This window comes from Geotrypetes seraphini, chromosome 5 (assembly GCF_902459505.1).
Source record: "Geotrypetes seraphini chromosome 5, aGeoSer1.1, whole genome shotgun sequence".
In the NCBI taxonomy this organism is placed as follows: domain Eukaryota; kingdom Metazoa; phylum Chordata; class Amphibia; order Gymnophiona; family Dermophiidae; genus Geotrypetes; species Geotrypetes seraphini.
Genome location: NC_047088.1, coordinates 196,617,485 through 196,634,925, shown reverse-complemented (window position 1 = coordinate 196,634,925; position 17,441 = coordinate 196,617,485).

Below are 17,441 nucleotides of genomic sequence, written 5' to 3'. Positions count from 1 at the left end.
TAGAGTTTAAGTATAAGTAGTTTAGTTTGGTATCAGTCGTTTAGTTTGGTATGAGTAGTTTAGTTTAGTACAAGTTATTTGAGTTTAGGTACAATTTATCCGAGTACAGACTAAGAGAGGACTGTACTGAAATTTAGGGAGAAGTTAGACAGGGGAGGGAAGAGAGAGGGGGGTTTAAGGGGGGTGTGGACTGAGGGTGACTTTTAGTTGAAGAGGAGGGCCTTTACCATTTTACGGAATGTCAATAATGAGTTCTGTTGTCTGAGTTGAGGGGGGAGTTGGTTCCAGAGATGTGGAATGAAGTGGCTGTAGGATCGTTTGCGGGCAGTTTCTGAGAGGAGGGACCTTCCAGGGGGAATGCGTAGGCGTATTTCCGATTTTGAGCGGAGGGTGCGAGTGGGTGTGTAGATGGGAAACTTGGATTTTATGAAAATGTAGCATCAGAAATGTTATTTGCCTGGTATGCTGCAGTATCTCTGGAAATCTAGAAACCCTACCTTCAGACATGGCATCTAGTACCACACTAATCTTAAAGATAAGTGTCTCAAATATTACTGCACCCCCTCAATTTGCAAATAATCTTCAGATATAGCATGGGTGGATATCTTCCATTTTTATTTGACAGCTGAGGAAAACTTCTGACATACAGTAAATCAATATAGAGCAGCATAAAATTTTATTCGTAATATTCTTTCTGAAAATGAAAAATCCATTACACTGGAAATGAATAGTTTTCACTATAAGTAAAATACAGTAGTAAAATAAAATCTAAAATCAGTTTTGGTACATGTACTACTGTGGAACTGGGCTTCAAACAATTGTCATGCAAGCACAGTTGTAAGTAATAATGTGGCCTTTAATGATGGGATGATAAACCTGCCAAATACTAGCTCTTGCCATAGACTGCTTGCCTTTTCTTGCTGGAGAGCACAAAGATGTCCATCTGGGAATTATTAACATACCCTCATCAATTCAGATCTGACTTTAACATAATCCATATTTGTTGGAGACAGTCCAGAACCGGGGAGAGAACAGCAGTCATGTGACACAATGACACATTTCCACAAGTACATATAAAGCATGCTTGACCAACTAAGCAATTCAGAAATGCAAATAGCAGAGACAAGTCTTTTGAATATCTAAACTAGCAAATCCTTTCTGGCAGGAAGCCTTATATTTTCCTAACATTTTACAAAATGAATAAGGTAGTGACCGATAAACAGGAGCAGGGGAAAATAAAATCTAGGAGGGTTTGAAGATACACTTTTGTTTTATTCTCAACACACTTCATTCAGTCTTACGATGAAAGCTGCATTTTAAGAGCAACTAAGCACATGCTGTTGTAGGATGGATATGTGGACAAGAATACAAATTCTCTTAAATCAGTAATGCATGTCTCTTGTTTCTATGCTTGCCTTGGTGACACCTTTGTAATCTGTATCTCTCTGTACATCATTCCAATGCAGCCGTTCTTTTCTTTAGAAGGTTCTTGAATTCTCCACAATGGTTTGCATCATTAATATTAATATTATTATTACATTTCTGTTTATTAGACTTAATATATTGCCTATAAGTAATCCCAACAAAGCAGCTTACAATTAAAATAAACAGGAAAAGGAGAGGAATACCAACTACTGTAAAGGAAAGAGAAAAATAGAAAAGGAAGGCACTAGAAGGATACCCTCTCATTTTATAATCTTGCTTGCACATTTCATACTTAACATGCACAATCACGCACACATGGGGCTAGATTCACTAAGCAAACCGATCGTGTACTGACCTGATTTCTCTCTGACCCGATTCACTAACCTGTGTCCCAATCATCCTACGATCCGCACATGCAAATAAGGGCAAAGCAGGAAGGACGCGATTCATTACACTTTCCGACTGGCTGGCCGATCAAAAAACAAGCAACTGGTGAGGATTAATGCTGCCCGATTCGCGATTTGAATCGATTCACTGATTCACTTCGGGTGAATCGATTTGTTTTTGAAGAAAATCAGACTTACCGATTTGTCATCCCCCTTGCTAGAGACCCGTTCAGGCTTTCCCTCTGACACCGGAGTCCTTGGCACATCAATGAGGGCTAAGAGCCAAATATCTTTTAATAATAATAAACTTTTGCTCATTATGACAGGGGTTGCCATACAGCATATTATGAAAAACTGGAAAAATTGGGACTGGCTGAATTATAGTTTTTGGTGGAATTTTTTATGTCACATCTTTAAAATGGAACAGGTAATAGCCTTACAACAGGGGAATTTTAAGAAATTTCAGGATGTTTGGGAGCCATTACAAAATATTGTAAAGAATAAATATTAGTTTTTTTCTTTTTGAACATACACGTCCAAGTTGGGGGGGGGGGGTACTTTATGTTTTCTTATGTTTAAAGACAATGTTGGGGATGTGGGAGGGCAGGATATTTGATCTGAATGAGACTTTGATGGAATATTACGTGATACTAAAGTGTAAAATGGTTTTCATCTTATATCGTACTTAATTGTAAAAATGAATAAAGAATATTTAAAAAAAAAGAAAGACTCAAGACATTGGATGACAACACCCACAGGCTGCTGAAGCCATTTGGCACATTAGAAGAGGATAATGCCCCTGCTGTCTCGGACAATGAACGTGAAGATCATCTTCCATGAAAGTTCCTTCACATGAGATGTAGACAATGAGAAAGAGGAAGAAAAACCAACAGCTCCAGTGCCATCATAGGGAAGGCCAGAGTTATGCAGCTGTATGAACAAGGGAACCAGTCACCACCTCCAGTTGCTGATGTAGATAGTTTGAAACAGAACTGGTCATGAGTGGCAGAAAACCTTCCCTTCAATATATCGTCAGAGAAACCATAAAGGTATTGTTCATGACCAGGATTTGAGCTGTTGACCGCTTTCTTTTTTTAAAATCTTATTGTGTTTCTGTCTTTTTTTTCTGCCAATTCTATTAGCTGTTGTCTTTCAAGCTCCAGCCTTCTACTCTAGCTTTTTGCTTGAGTCTTTTATGTTTATATGTTCTTTTTTGCTATTAACTGCTTTGCTCCCGTAATGAAGAGTTGTCTGGAAAACCCAAAATGAACATATCCAGACAATACATGGGAAATGTCATTAAATGAAAAGATTTTAGCTGCCTAACCCTAGTCTGTGACTAACCTCGATATTCCCTTTCGCCCTTCCCTTCTTTACTATCCAAATATTGTAGATCTTCCCCTTCTCCCTTTGTTCCTGTTTAGTCCGAGAATTGTGTTTATTTGTATTACGTATTGAAACGAACAAGATCCGTTTCTAATTTTGAATTCTGTTCTTTAATACTCACACGTATGTTTGTCTATTTTTAATGTATCTCCTATTGTTTTAATATGTAAACTGCCTTGAAGCCTGATTTGGTGGGAACTCAAATTTTTAATAAACTTGTAAACTTGTTACTACCTGGACATGGTCCGGCATTGAATTTCTGGGACTAAATCTACCTGTGGGTGTCACCAGCTTTAAATCAGCTGACTGCCATGGGCTGAATATTCCCGGTACCTTATCAACCATACTCTTTTCTTAAAGAATACATACATGAATAGTGACTTCTCTGTTAACAGCAGGGAGGAAATGTTGCACCATTGGGTGGTTAGTATACAGTAGACTAGGGATGGAATATTATTTGCAATTTTATAGGAAATGTCAGTAATATATTCTGTGCTGTTGTGTATTGTTACTAAACAAAATAGATCAGAAAAATACATGATGTGTTTTGTCATTTGACAATAATAGAGCACACTATTGCCTCTAAGCTGATCAGGAATCCTCCAACTGCTTTACTACCAGTGTTGGCGTGGGGGGGGGGGGGGATGGGGGAGGGGAGGGTTCAATACAGTGTTTTCAATTGATAAGGACAGGTTCCTAGAAGACTTGCAGAGCTTGCCTGTCTCTCACTATTAAAAAATGCGATCATGAAACAATGCCTTCATAGGCAGGAATATAGGTGGAGGATTTCTGTTCAGTTTATGGGGAACAGTGTTTCCCGGTAGCGGAACTACCATGCATGCATGAACCACTGTGCATGAGCAAATTACAGGCAGTCCTTGGGTTGAGAATGAGTTTCGTTTTTTAAACCGTTATTAAGTTGAATTTGTATGTAGCTTGGATCCTGTGCAGTACACAAAGAAACTTGGAAAGTCATGTAGCTTCCTGCTGTACTATGTTTTCTTGGTGATGGTCAATGTATTCCTTCTCTGGATGCCTTTGTCTGCCTATTTCTACCTTGTACCATGCTTGTTTCTCTTGTTGACTCTTTAATAAAAATGATATATATAAAAAAAAAGAAACATGATGGCAGATAAAGGCCAAATGGCTCATCTACCATCTAGTCTGCCCATCCACAGTAACCATTATCTCTTTCTCTCTCTGAGAGATCCCACGTGCCTATCCCAGACCATCTTGAATTCAGACACAGTCTCTGTTTCCACCACCTCTTCCGGGAGACTGTTCCACGCATCTACCACCCTTTCCACAAAAAAGTATTTCCTCGGATTACTCCGGAGCCTATCCATGTACCTCTTAACTTCATACTATGCCCTCTCATTGCAGTTTCCTTTCAAATGCAAGAGACTCGACTCATGTACATTTATATTATGTAGGTATTTAAATGACTCTCAAGAACAAAAATATTAATAACACAATATAATTCATAAAACTAGAACAAATGTTATTTGCCAAGTGGTGGAAGTGCCCACAGAAAACCATTTACTCAAAAGTGGAGAAAAAGCCTCAACCTCAGCCTTAATAATATGCAGATGGCAACCCAATGAGTTTTTAAGCCATTCTTATTCTGTATTACAGGCAAAAAAAATCCACTAATCTCAAAATGTCATTTTCAAATACAGGAAAACATTCCACCACTATGCACATGGAAAAGGAAAATCGAACAAGAGACTAAAAATCACACTTATCTTCACAGATGATACACAGCTCCATCCAGTGACATGATGTTCTTGTTAAATCACCCACAAATCTCAAGTGAAGATAAATGGCTGTACTTCCAACAAGGCTCTTGGTTCGCCAACCTGTGGCTGCATCAGCTCTCATTCATTCCTACTCCGTCCACTATTGGCATCAAAATGGCTCCTGAATTAAAGCTCCACGTTACATGACATCACTTCCGCAGGAAACTAAGCAAAAATATGAGAAAAACAAAAACCAACACAAAATCCACAATTAATAGAATGCACACCATTCTATTTTCTGATTAAGGCCTTTGGTCTAAATAGTATCCAAAAAGAAGATCGATCTCTGCTCACTATGGTACAGCTTCATCTTTACGTCACCCCTCTGTGACGTCATTGGTATATGCTCCAGCACAAAACATCTCCACAATTGAGTAAATGGTTTTCTGTGGGCACTTCCACCACTTGGCAAATAACATTTGTTCTAGTTTTTTTTATTTAAACGACTCTATCATATCTCCCCTCTCCCGCCTTTCCTCCAAAGTATACAGATTGAGATCTTTAAGTCTTTCCCCATATACCTTATGACGAAGACCACACACACCATTTTAGTAGCCTTCCTCTGGACTGACTCCATCCTTTTTATATCTTTTTGAAGGTTCAGCCTCCAGAATTCTACACAATATTCTAAATGAGGTCTCACCAGAGTCTTATACAGAGGCATCAATACCTCCTTTTTCCTACTGGCCATACCTCTCCCTATGTAATCTTCTAGCTTTTGCCGTCACCTTTTCAACCTGTTTGGTCTATAAACACATTAAACATTAAAGAAACAGTCCTCAAAATAAAGTGCTGTAGTTTAAATAGAAAGAATAGATAGGTTTACACTTATTTCCGCTCTTCATTCATCCCACTGTTCCCTCGTCCAACATTTCTCCCTCTCATCTCTCTCTTACCCATGCATCTGTACCTCACGCCTCTCCCACCATGTCCAATATTTCTCTCTCCCTCCATATGCCCAACAATTCACTGCTTTCTTCATTTCTTCATGTGCACCATTTCTCTTTTCCTCTCACTCAGACACCCATGCCCAACAATTCTCCCTTTCTATTCCCCCACCTCAGCATCTCTTTCCCTTACTACCTCCATTCTTCCATCCTATGTCCCAAGTTCATGTTCCCCTCTCTCCCTCCATTCTGTGTCCCAAGATCATGCTCCCTTCATCACTCCCTCTTTCCTTCCCTCCTTTGTACGAAGTTTATGCTCCCTCCCTTCTTTCTATGTCCCAACACGACCCTGCATCTCCCTTCCTGTGCCAATGCGCCCCTTCTTCCTCCCTTCCTGTCAGAACACGACCGTCCTCCTCACTTCTGTGTCCCAACACGCCCTTCGTCATCTTTCCCTCTGTTCAGCGTACCAAATTCATGCCTTTCGCAGGTGTATACCTCCTCTGTCTGGTTTTCTCCTCCCAGTCACACTTTACAAAGCTGCGGCCGCTGGTTCCTGCATGCAGCTTGCTGCTGACCCTCATTTCATGAGCTGACATGGAAGTGAGGGAAGGCTTCTGGGTCAGCCACAAGCTGTGTGCAGGAATCAGAAGCCATGGATTTGCAAAGTGCGACTGGGAGGAGAGAGTCGATCAGAGGAGGTAAACAATCACAAGAGGCACAAATTTGGTACGCTAAATGGAAGGAAAGATGTCGAGGGGTGCATTGGAACACTGAAGGGAGGAGGAGGGTTGCATTTTAACAGGAAGGTAGGAGGAAGGGGCACATTGGCACAGGAAGGGAGAGGCAGGATCCCGCTTCGTAAGTACAAGTTTGACGCAAGTCGGGCATATTTATACCGGGGACTGCCTGTAGTGTGCATGTGTAAACTCAGGAAAAGAGTGTGCCCTCTTCCTTACATAATGTGCTTGCTTTCTATATAGGATTGAATTCTATATTGTGACAAGAATCCTGCTAGTCCCACCAGAAACAGGGAGGAAGATCCTGTAAGTCCCATTAAAAACCCTGTCTTTAGGTCTAGTAAACATCCTGAAGTGGTTAGAAATCTTGTGCACAGCTTTAGAGAGGAGCCTGCCCCTTTAAGAATGCCTAGTGCAGATCTTACTTATCCCTGCTAGGAGGTGGCATGGCTGGATGCCGAAGCTTCCATTTCTTGAGCTTTCCTCATCAGACAGAGAGAGAGGCAAACAGCTGGCACAGGCAGCTGAGCATAAGCTGGAAAGGAGGCCAGGCCTTCCAGATGAACCTGAGCCAGCATAAGGCAGTTCCTCCGTGGATCCTGTTGACTGGGAAATGGAGGAGCTTGCTGAAAGCCAGACTAAGCCAGTCACAGAAGCCCAGCCAGAGGATTATGCCATGGAGTTCCAAGAGGACTATGCTTTGCCTGACTTTAGTGAAGGGCAGATAGAGTGCGAGTAGGCTGTTAAGCCAAATATAGTGGTACCTTGGTTTATGAGCATAATTCGTTCTAGAAGCATGCTCATAATCCAAAGCATTCATATATCAAAGCAACTTTCCCCATAAGAATTAATGGAAACTCCGACAATTCATTCCACATCCCAAAAACTTAATTATCATTAGCAACACCTCCATCGCTGCCTCGGCCATGGACCTATCCACGTGGCTCCTCCAGTTCTCTCGGGGAGGACTCTGCCGCTGTTTGCTGCCTCTCACATAGCTCTGGGAACTGGAGAGGGGGGCTGTACTGCAGGGCACTCATATCGCTATAGGTTGTGCGGGTGGTGGTGCGCCCTGGCTCCAGGGTGCTGGTTGTAGTCAAACCGCTGCCGCAACAAAGCCTGGATGCCACCCCCCTGGATGCCACTACCTCCCCTCCCTGCCGGGTTTCTACAGGCGTTGGCCCACCTCTGCCGGACTCACCCGACTCCCATGCTGACCCTGGGGCCTCCGCCGACACCAGCCAGTAAGTATTTGTCCTTGAGCAAGCCTCGTCGAGAGCCCAGTCCACCACTGCATCCATGGCGTCATCCAAGCTCCACCCCTTTTTGATAGCACTTCCTATTTCCAGCGGAGCTAGATGCGGCATGGGCAAGGCGATGGTGCCGGTGTGGGTTGGTGATGTCGCTGAAGGTAAGGGTTTGGAGGTGGGCCATGCCTGCTTATCGAGTCAACGCTCGTTTTGCGAGTTAAAGTTTGCTCGTATTTTGCTCGTCTTGCAAAACACTCGCATACCGCTTTACTCGCAAACTGAGGTTTGACTGTAGTTTATTTTTCCTTACATTGGAGTTGCATTTTTAATGGGGGGGGATTTTCTCTTCAAACCTGCCTGAGTGTTTGTGCTGGGGACATTGTGGGGTGTGGCCAGCCACCCTAAAGAATTGTAAAGCAGTAGCTGCATTTTTATTTTGGTTTTGGAGCAGCTTTTGCACTGCTCTGTGTTGTGTTTTGGGGGTGAGGAATAATAACTGCTTGTTTTTTGGGAGGGGGGGCAACACCTATGGTGGATGGGCCTGCCTCCTCCCAGCCTAGAACATAGTAACATAGTAGATGACGGCAGATAAAGACCCAAATGGTCCATCCAGTCTGCCCAACATGATTCAATTTAAATTTTTTAATTTTTTCTTCTTAGCTATTTCTGGGCAAGAATCCAAAGCTTTACCCGGTACTGTACTTGGGTTCCAACTGCCGAAATCTCTGTTAAGACTTACTCCAGCCCATCTACACTCTCCCAGCCATTGAAGCCCTTCCCAGCCCATCCTCCACCAAACAGCCATATACAGACACAGACCGTGCAAGTTTGCCCAGTACTGGCCTTAGTTCAATATTTAATATTATTTTCTGATTCTAAATCCTCAGTGTTCATCCCACGCTTCTTTGAACTCAGTCACAGTTTTCCTCTCCACCACCTCTCTCGAGAGCGCATTCCAGGCATCCACTACCCTCTCCGTAAAGTAGAATTTCCTAACATTGCCCCTGAATCTACCACCCCTCAACCTCAAATTATGTCCTCTGGTTTTACCATTTTCCTTTCTGTGGAAAAGATTTTGTTCTACGTTAATACCCTTCAAGTATTTGAATGGCTGAATCATATCTCCCCTGTCTCTCCTTTCCTCTAGGGTATACATATTCAGGGCTTCCAGTCTCTCCTCATATGTCTTCTGGCGCAAGCCTCCTATCATTTTCGTCTGGACCGCCTCAAGTCTTCTTACGTCCTTCGCCAGATACGGTCTCCAAAACTGAACACAATACTCCAAGTGGGGCCTTACTAATGACCTTAAAAAGGGGCATCAACACCTTCTTCCTTCTATTGACTATGTCTCTATTTATACAGCCCAGCATCCTTCTGGCAGCAGCCACTGCCTTGTCACACTGTTTTCTCGCCTTTAGATCTTCAAACACTATAACCCCAAGGTCCCTCTCCCCGTCCGTGCATATCAGCTTCTCTCCTCCCAGCATATACGGTTCCTTCCTATTATTAATCCCCAAATGCATTACTCTGCATTTCTTTGCATTGAATTTTAGTTGCCAGGCATTAGACCATTCCTCTAACTTTTGCAGATCCTTCTTCATATTTTCCACTCCTTCTTCGGTGTCTACTCTGTTACCAATCTTGGTATCATCTGCAAAAAGGCACACTTTTCCTTCTAACCCTTCAGCAATGTCACTCACAAACATATTGAACAGGATTGGCCCCAGCACCGAACCCTGAGGGACTCCACTACTCACCTTTCCTTCCTTTGAGCGACTTCCATTAACCACCACCCTCTGGCGTCTGTTCGACAGTCATTTTCTTACCCAGTTCACCACTTTGGGTCCTAACTTCAGCCCTTCAAGTTTGTTCAACAGCCTCCTATGAGGAACTGTATCAAAGGCTTTGTGAAATCCAAGTAAATTACATCTAGCATATGTCCTCGATCCAGCTCTCTGGTCACCCAATCAAAAAATTCAATCAGGTTCGTTTGGCATGATTTATCTTTTGTAAAGCCATGTTGCCTCGGATCCTGTAACTCATTAGATTCGAGGAAGTACACTATCCTTTCTTTCAGCCTGTTGGGGATTTGGCTCTACCCAAGAGCATTATCCAGAGCCAGTGAGAGTTTTTCAAAAGGAAAATGTTTGTTTAAATGCACTGTTCTTGATAGGCCAGAGAGTGAGGCCAGAAGAAAAGTTTTTGGATTTTTGTTTTGAGAGTTGGACTTTATCTAGAGCACAGTTCTTCAACCGCCGGTCCGTGGACCGGTGGCGGTCCGCAGGAAATTTTTGCCAGTCCGCGCAAGGCCGGCAAGATTGACTCATTTCAACTTCCTGCCAGTCCGCGCAGGACCGGCAAGATCAGCATCGGAAGCGTGCGCTGGGCTGGAGAGATCTTGGGGAGCCTCCGACAGTGGCTTTCTCCCCTCTCTGCAGCTCTCCTTTACTTCCCAGCACAGCGATTTATGAAGGCAGCCTCGGGGTTTTTGCTGAGTCGCGGCTGCCTCTGATGATGCAACTTCCTCTTTCCTCAGAGGCGGCGCGACCCATCAAAGGACCCGAGGCTGCCTTCGTGAATCGCTGCGCTGGGAAGTAAGAAGAGCTGCTGGGAGGGGAGAAAATCACTATCAGAGTCTGGGAAGCTGCTGGGCAGGGGATAAAAGGGACAGCTGCTACTGGAGAGGGAGAAGGAGAAGGAGAGATGCTTCTGGGAGGGGAGGAGGGAAAGGAATCTGGGAAGCTGCTGGGTCAGGAAAAAAAAGGGACAGCTGCTACTGGAGAGGGAGAAGGCGAAGGAGAGATGCTTCTGGGAGGGGAGGAGGGAAAGGAATCTGGGAAGCTGCTGGGCCAGGAAAAAAAAGGGACAGCTGCTACTGGAGAGGGAGAAGGAGAAGGAGAGATGCTTCTGGGAGGGGAGGAGGGAAAGGAATCTGGGAAGCTGCTGGGCCAGGAAAAAAAAGGGACAGCTGCTACTGGAGAGGGAGAAGGAGAAGGAGAAGGAGAGATGCTTCTGGGAGGGGAGGAGGGAAAGGAATCTGGGAAGCTGCTGGGCAAGGAAAAAAAAGGGACAGCTGCTACTGGAGAGGGAGAAGAAGAAGGAGAGATGCTTCTAGGAGGGGAGGAGGGAAAGGAATCTGGGAAGCTGCTGGGCAAGGAAAAAAAAGGGACAGCTGCTACTGGAGAGGGAGACAGAGAGATGCTGCTGGGAGGGGAGGAAGGGAAGAGAGTTACTGCTGGACAGGAGGAGGAGGGAAGGGAGAATGAAAAAAGGAAGGAAACAGCTGGCAGAGAGATTAGAGGAGGAGAAGGGGAGACACAGGCATGAGAAAGTAGAGAAATTGATGATAGGAAGGGGTCAGCAGAAAAATAAGCAGAGGGACAACGATGATAGATCTGGTGTAGGAGAGATAAAAATGAAAAGAGCAGTGAAGCTGGAATGAATCATGTAAAAAGGAGAGAGGGGGCACAAGCTGGATGGAAAGACATAGAAAGAAGACAGATACTATATGGAAGGGGGAGAGGACAGACAGTGGATGGAAGGGGCAGATGCTGGATTGAAGAGACAGAGAGGGCATACGCTGGAAGGAAGAGAGTGAAAAAAAGATTGAAAGCAGAAACCAGAGACGACAAAAGGTAGAAAAAAATAATTTTATTTCTATTTTGTGATTAGAATATATCAGATTTGAAATATATATCCTGCTAGAGCTGGTGTTAGACATAACAGGGGACTGCAAAACCCAGGCAGTGCTTCTTTAGCTTCCAGCTGGCTTAGGGCGCTCTCTGACCAGGGGCAGTTGCCCTAGTTGCACTCCCCTAAAACTATTCCTGTCATGTGTTACTTCAGTATTCTGTTAGCATGATATTTCTGTGTAGCATTCTGTAATAATTTGGCTTGTTCAGTCTTCTTGATAGTAGAGGGGATATATGTGAAGGGGAGGGGAGACAGGGGTTTTGTTGATCCTTGCTCTGAATTATTTGTATTTATAAAATGACAATTCTACAGAATATTGTTTCTTTTTATACTTTAATAAAATACATTCAATATAAAATCATAACTGAGGCTTGTGTGGATGGGATCAGATGATTTGTGGGGACTGAGCTCGCGGAGATGGGGCGGAAACGGGGTTTTTAAATTTTAGTCCTAGTAGTTTGCCGGTCCAAAAAATAATTCTTTTTTTTCTGCCGGTCCACGGGTGTAAAAAGGTTGAAGAACACTGATCTAGAGCACTGGTTGTGCTGAGTTGGAACTTTTTTTTTAAGTTCACGAAAATTTTTTATTAAGTTTTACAACAATAAAACATATGAATACAAAGGCATCCATATAAAATCGTGAATTGGAACTTAAGAACAATCCTGGGAGTTCATGCCACACCTACCATTTTGTCTTAGTTTTGTTTTTTTGCCATTAAAGTGTATTCTGCATTATACAACAGGGGAGTCTCAGTGTGCAATCTGTGGGAGGCAATGAAAGCTGTGTCCACTGCCTTCATTCAAACTCTGGGACAGGGATTCAGAGGGGCAACTAGGCCTAGCCAGAATCCTGTCCCACAATATATAACACCTAAGAACTTGGTGCCAAAAATACACATAAGCACTATTCTATAAATGGCACCTAAAGTTAGGTGTGGTTTATAGAATAGTGTTCATTTCTTGGAGTCACACTTAACTTTAGGCATAACCATTTGCACCAATGGAATTGTGGTACAAATCTTTGTTCCTAAGTTAGGTGTAGATGCCCCTCATTCTATAATTATATGCACATAAATGTTTGAGGACCCCCTCCCCCGATCCACCCATGACCCTCTCATTTCTGTGCCCCATTTTTACTACTACTACTAGTTATCATTTGTATAGTGCTGAAAGGCACACTCGGTACTGTACATTTAACATGCAATAGATGGTCCCTGCTCAGAAGGGCTTACAATCTAAATTGGACAGACAGGACATATAGAGGTTTGGGAGTTTCATGCAGAGAAAATGACAGGATGGACATAGGTAATTTTATGGTGAGTGGGAGTTAGGAGTTGCAAGCAGCCTCAGAAAAGTGGGCCTTTAACTTGGATTTGAATACCGCTAGAGAAGGAGCCTGACATAATGTCTCAGGCATTCTGTTCCATGCATATGGTGTAGCAAGATAGAAGGGATGGGGTCTGGAAGCAGTGGAGGAGAAGAGTATGGTGCGTATTAAAACCAGTTGATGCTGATAATTGCTTAAGAAGCCAATTATCAGCTCAACGTGGCTCGATATTCAATTAAGTTGCACATTCAAATTGGGTGCAAGCCCAAATTTGCTTGTGCAACTCAAAGTGCCATATACAAGTGTTTCCAAAAAGTAAGCACAATTTCAAGAACTGATAAAATGGCAAAAACTGCCAGAAAACCCAGAATAAAATGAAAATTCTGGTGGTGTATCCCTTGTATTGACATGCATATAGCTAACATTCGCAATGATATATATATATATATTTTTTTTTACTTTTATTTTAGTTTTTTGAAGCTTACAAACTACAGTGGTTTTCATTGTGCTTGTACTTCTGAACAGGAAACCACAGTAACCATTTCTTTTTCAATTTGAGCTCTTTGATTCTTGTAGACCTTTTAATGACAGAACTAAATCTTATCCATTTGTGAAACTAAAAGCAAAAAGAAAGGGATCCCCTCCTCCCATCACTTTGTTCACATGGATTGATTCTACATAAGCCAGTAAGTTAGAAAAGGATAGTGTAAACAGCAGACTCTCCTATTAAACTTCAGTTTAATATTATGATTGCTGTCCAGAGATTACATTCAAAGATAACTGGAGTGTTACTATATTCCTCTGTGTAATTCAGTCATGACCCTAATTAATGTGTCTAGGTTAGACATGTAATGGGTGGCTTTGTTTAGACAATTAGGCAGAGCTGACAAGGAAATTTTCCATCAAACCGGGTTATAAAAAGTACATTATGCAGCATTGTTATGAGTAAGGCAGTATTTATTATTTGAACTCTTCAATACCCCATTATCAATCATTACCTGACACTAAGGTATGTTAACATGAGATCAAAGAGTGAAGACCGAGTTAAGCAAGCAGAGAATGAACAGAAAAGCTTTAAATCTAATTTAAATTGTTGCAAGGATAGTTCACGGTAATGAAGAACTTGATTTAAATAGGCTTAAAAGACTACTAATTTCTAAAGAAACTGATAAAATATCTGTGGAACTAAATTACGCGGTAGCATTATGAAATAAAATGAACCGTCCCATAGGAAAAGGAACGTCTAGGGTCACAGGCACCTGCTGAGAATACTTCTGCTCTGGTTGCATTTCTTTCCTCTCTCATGCTACATATGCAGCCCCCATTTCAGACAGAATGTGGAAACTGGAATTGAGATGTCCAGATCAGGACATGTGCAATACTGATAGATTTTAGAAAAGGATTTTCAGGAATATATGGGTATGTACCGACTATGTGTAGCGAGAGCATCCATTTTTCAGTTGTCAATGACTAAAACATTTCAGTTGTCAATGACTAAAACATTTTCAGCTGTCAATGACTAAAACATTTATTTCAGAACATAGATATTTAGATGTGTATATCTGCCATATTGGAAACATACAAGTCTAAGTGTCCTTATTAAGTACCGAAAATAGAAATAAACATCAAATGAGCATTAGTTAAATTACTGTGCAGAAGGGGACTTTCACTTGTTACTCTTACTGAATATGGATTACAGTTTTTGTATCTCACATACTTATTGCTTTGCCATGTTATTAAGAGCTCATATGGCTGCTGCGAGTTCCCGCAGGACCGCGGCACAAGACCATGGGAACTTGCAGCAGCCATTTTGGATAGCGGCTTGCAAGGGGCAGGAGAGTAGAAAGATCGCTTCTGCCCTGGTTCATTGCTGGACCACCAGGGCTTTCAAGGTAGACATTCTGGAGTTCTGGAAAGTGGGAGGGAGGTGGGATATTTTAGAGTCAGCAGAGACAAGAGGCAGGAGGGATCCCTTCTGTCCTGGCTCACCACTGGACCACCAGGGCTTATATCAGGCTTGGGGATAACCTGCAACAGGTCAGGGAGGGGGGGGCGAGTGGATCCTGACTCAAATATAAACAGAGACCCACCATTTTGGGGCCATTTCTTGACTAAAAAAAATCTCAGTTTATATTTGAGTATTCGGTAAGTGTACGTTCACTTTTATTCAAAGCTGTGTTTGTGTGGTAATGTGGTATATTTTTAAGTTTCTAAATACTGTAGCACTTTTCATTAATAACTGAGCATGTCAACTAGAAGTGGAAAAAACTACAAAGCTAAAGATGATGTTTCTGGTTTACCACATAGATCATCTGAGAAATCCTTAAGGCCAGTTACCAGAGCAGTGTCATTTTGGCTCATTGGACACTCATCTTTGATTACAGGATCTAAGTTGCCTATATGCAGACAAATCATGAAGTATTTTTTTGCATCTCCACCGTAATCAGGAAAATATAAAGAGCATTTCAAAGAAGAAATTACCTACAGTATTGCTGACACTGTCACTATATTTTCATAAATGGCCTGCATCAAGACAAAGATCAGGCAGAACCGTATGCTGGATGTTATGGCGTGAATGGAGTAGTCTTTCAAAAAATAAAGGACGTGAAAGTGATCCAGAAGGAAAAAGAGGAAATTTTATTATGAAGCTGGACACACTTTTTGAGTGCTCCAGATGCCATTAAAACTATAATGAACAGTGGATTTCTACTTTGACCAAGAGATAAAACACAGGCAACCATGTCTGGACATGATGAGATGTTTGCAACATAAGCAGTGATGCAAACGTTTAGACAAGAAAATGAAAAGCAAAAGACTGAAAAAGAAAAGGCAAGATTGCTTAACGTTACACAGCATGTGAAAGTGGTGAGATGGATAATGAATAGGAAGTACTGAAGAAAGTGACATAGAGGTTGATGACTTCATACCTAGAGAAAAGACCAAGGCGGCTGAATTCATAGCAATTCGACTTTTACGGAACAAAATGCAGTGCGATGAAATAACTGACAGACTGAAACTATCAATCAGACCGCTCTCATTGTCTCAGCAGTCATTAAGTCTGGCAATAGTGACCTCGCGACAAACTATGCACCACAGCAGAATGACTAACAGACAAAAAAATGCTGAAGGTGTTATTGTTCGAACAAAGAAACAAAATCTGACAAATCTGCAGTGAGGGCACAGTGAATCCAAGCCAAAAAAGAAGACTGCAGACCACTGTACAAAGATGCAGGCAGTGTTTATTACAATAAACAATTTGTTGCATTCAAATAGACCACCTTTGGACGGGTAAAGGGACCCGACATGGTCACCTGTGTGCCTTCCCATCCCTAAAGGGCTGTGTCTACAAGAGATTCCTTGAGAGATCTCTGGCATTCCAAGCAGGAAAATGGAATAAATGTCTAACCACTCTCATTTCTAACTCACCCTCCTACCAAACTTTCAGGAAATCAATCAAAACCTATCTCTTTGATAAATTTCTCTGACTCCCTCCCTGTCTTGTAACTCTGCCTTGAATCTCGGATATGCCTCCGGATATCCTGACTATTCCCGACTTGTGAAGTTAAGCTGATTGTCTTGTTTGTAACATCACTGTCTATGTACAGTCTCTTACTCTGTTAACCGCTCTGAACTGTTATGGTATTGCGGTATACAAAAATAAAGTTATTATTATTATTAAAAATATGCTCACAATTTTGCCTGACCTATGTGATACGACGGCTATTGAGCCGTGTTACAGCAGAGGGAGCTGTGATTATAGTGTCGGGTCCCTTTACCTGTCCAAAGGTGGTCTATTTGAATGCAACAAATTGTTTATTGTAATAAACACTGCCTGAATCTTTGTACAGTGGTCTGCAGTCTTCTTTTTTTTATCTTTGAAGGTGTTATTGCCACACTATGCTGTTCTCAGAGAGTCTCACGAATGACTTGCTGTGCTTGTATCTGGTGCTCCAGAATACACTGAAGATAAACCTCTGGGTGTGCCAAACCTATCTGATGCTACAGGCATGTCACAAGCATATCTTATAAGGCATGTCTTATAAGTGCTGAGGCTGTAGCCTGAGGTTGTGGGCTCAAACCCATGCTGCTCCTTGTGACCCTGGGCAAGTCACTTAATACCCCCAAGTACATTAGGTAGATTGTGAGCCCACCGGGACAGACAGGGAAAAATGCTTGAATACCTAATAAATCAATGTAAACCGTTCTGAGCTTCTCTGGGAGAATGGTAAACAAAAATAGAATAAATAGATCTAATGGGAAAGAGCCCATTTGCATATCTGTACAGTCACATATGAACATAAATGACTAAAATAGCACCATTTGTGTGCATTCATAACCCCTCTCTTACGAATGCATAGCACGGGTTTTAGTGCCAGCAGCAGCGATAACTGCTCTGACGCTCATATAATTCCTATGAGCGTCGGAGCAGATACCGCTGCTGCCAGCACTAAAACCCGTGATATGCATTTGTAGAAGAGGGGGTTAGTGTCTAAAACTAGCTGCTTCCTTATAGAAACATAGAACATGATGACAAATGAAGACCATATGG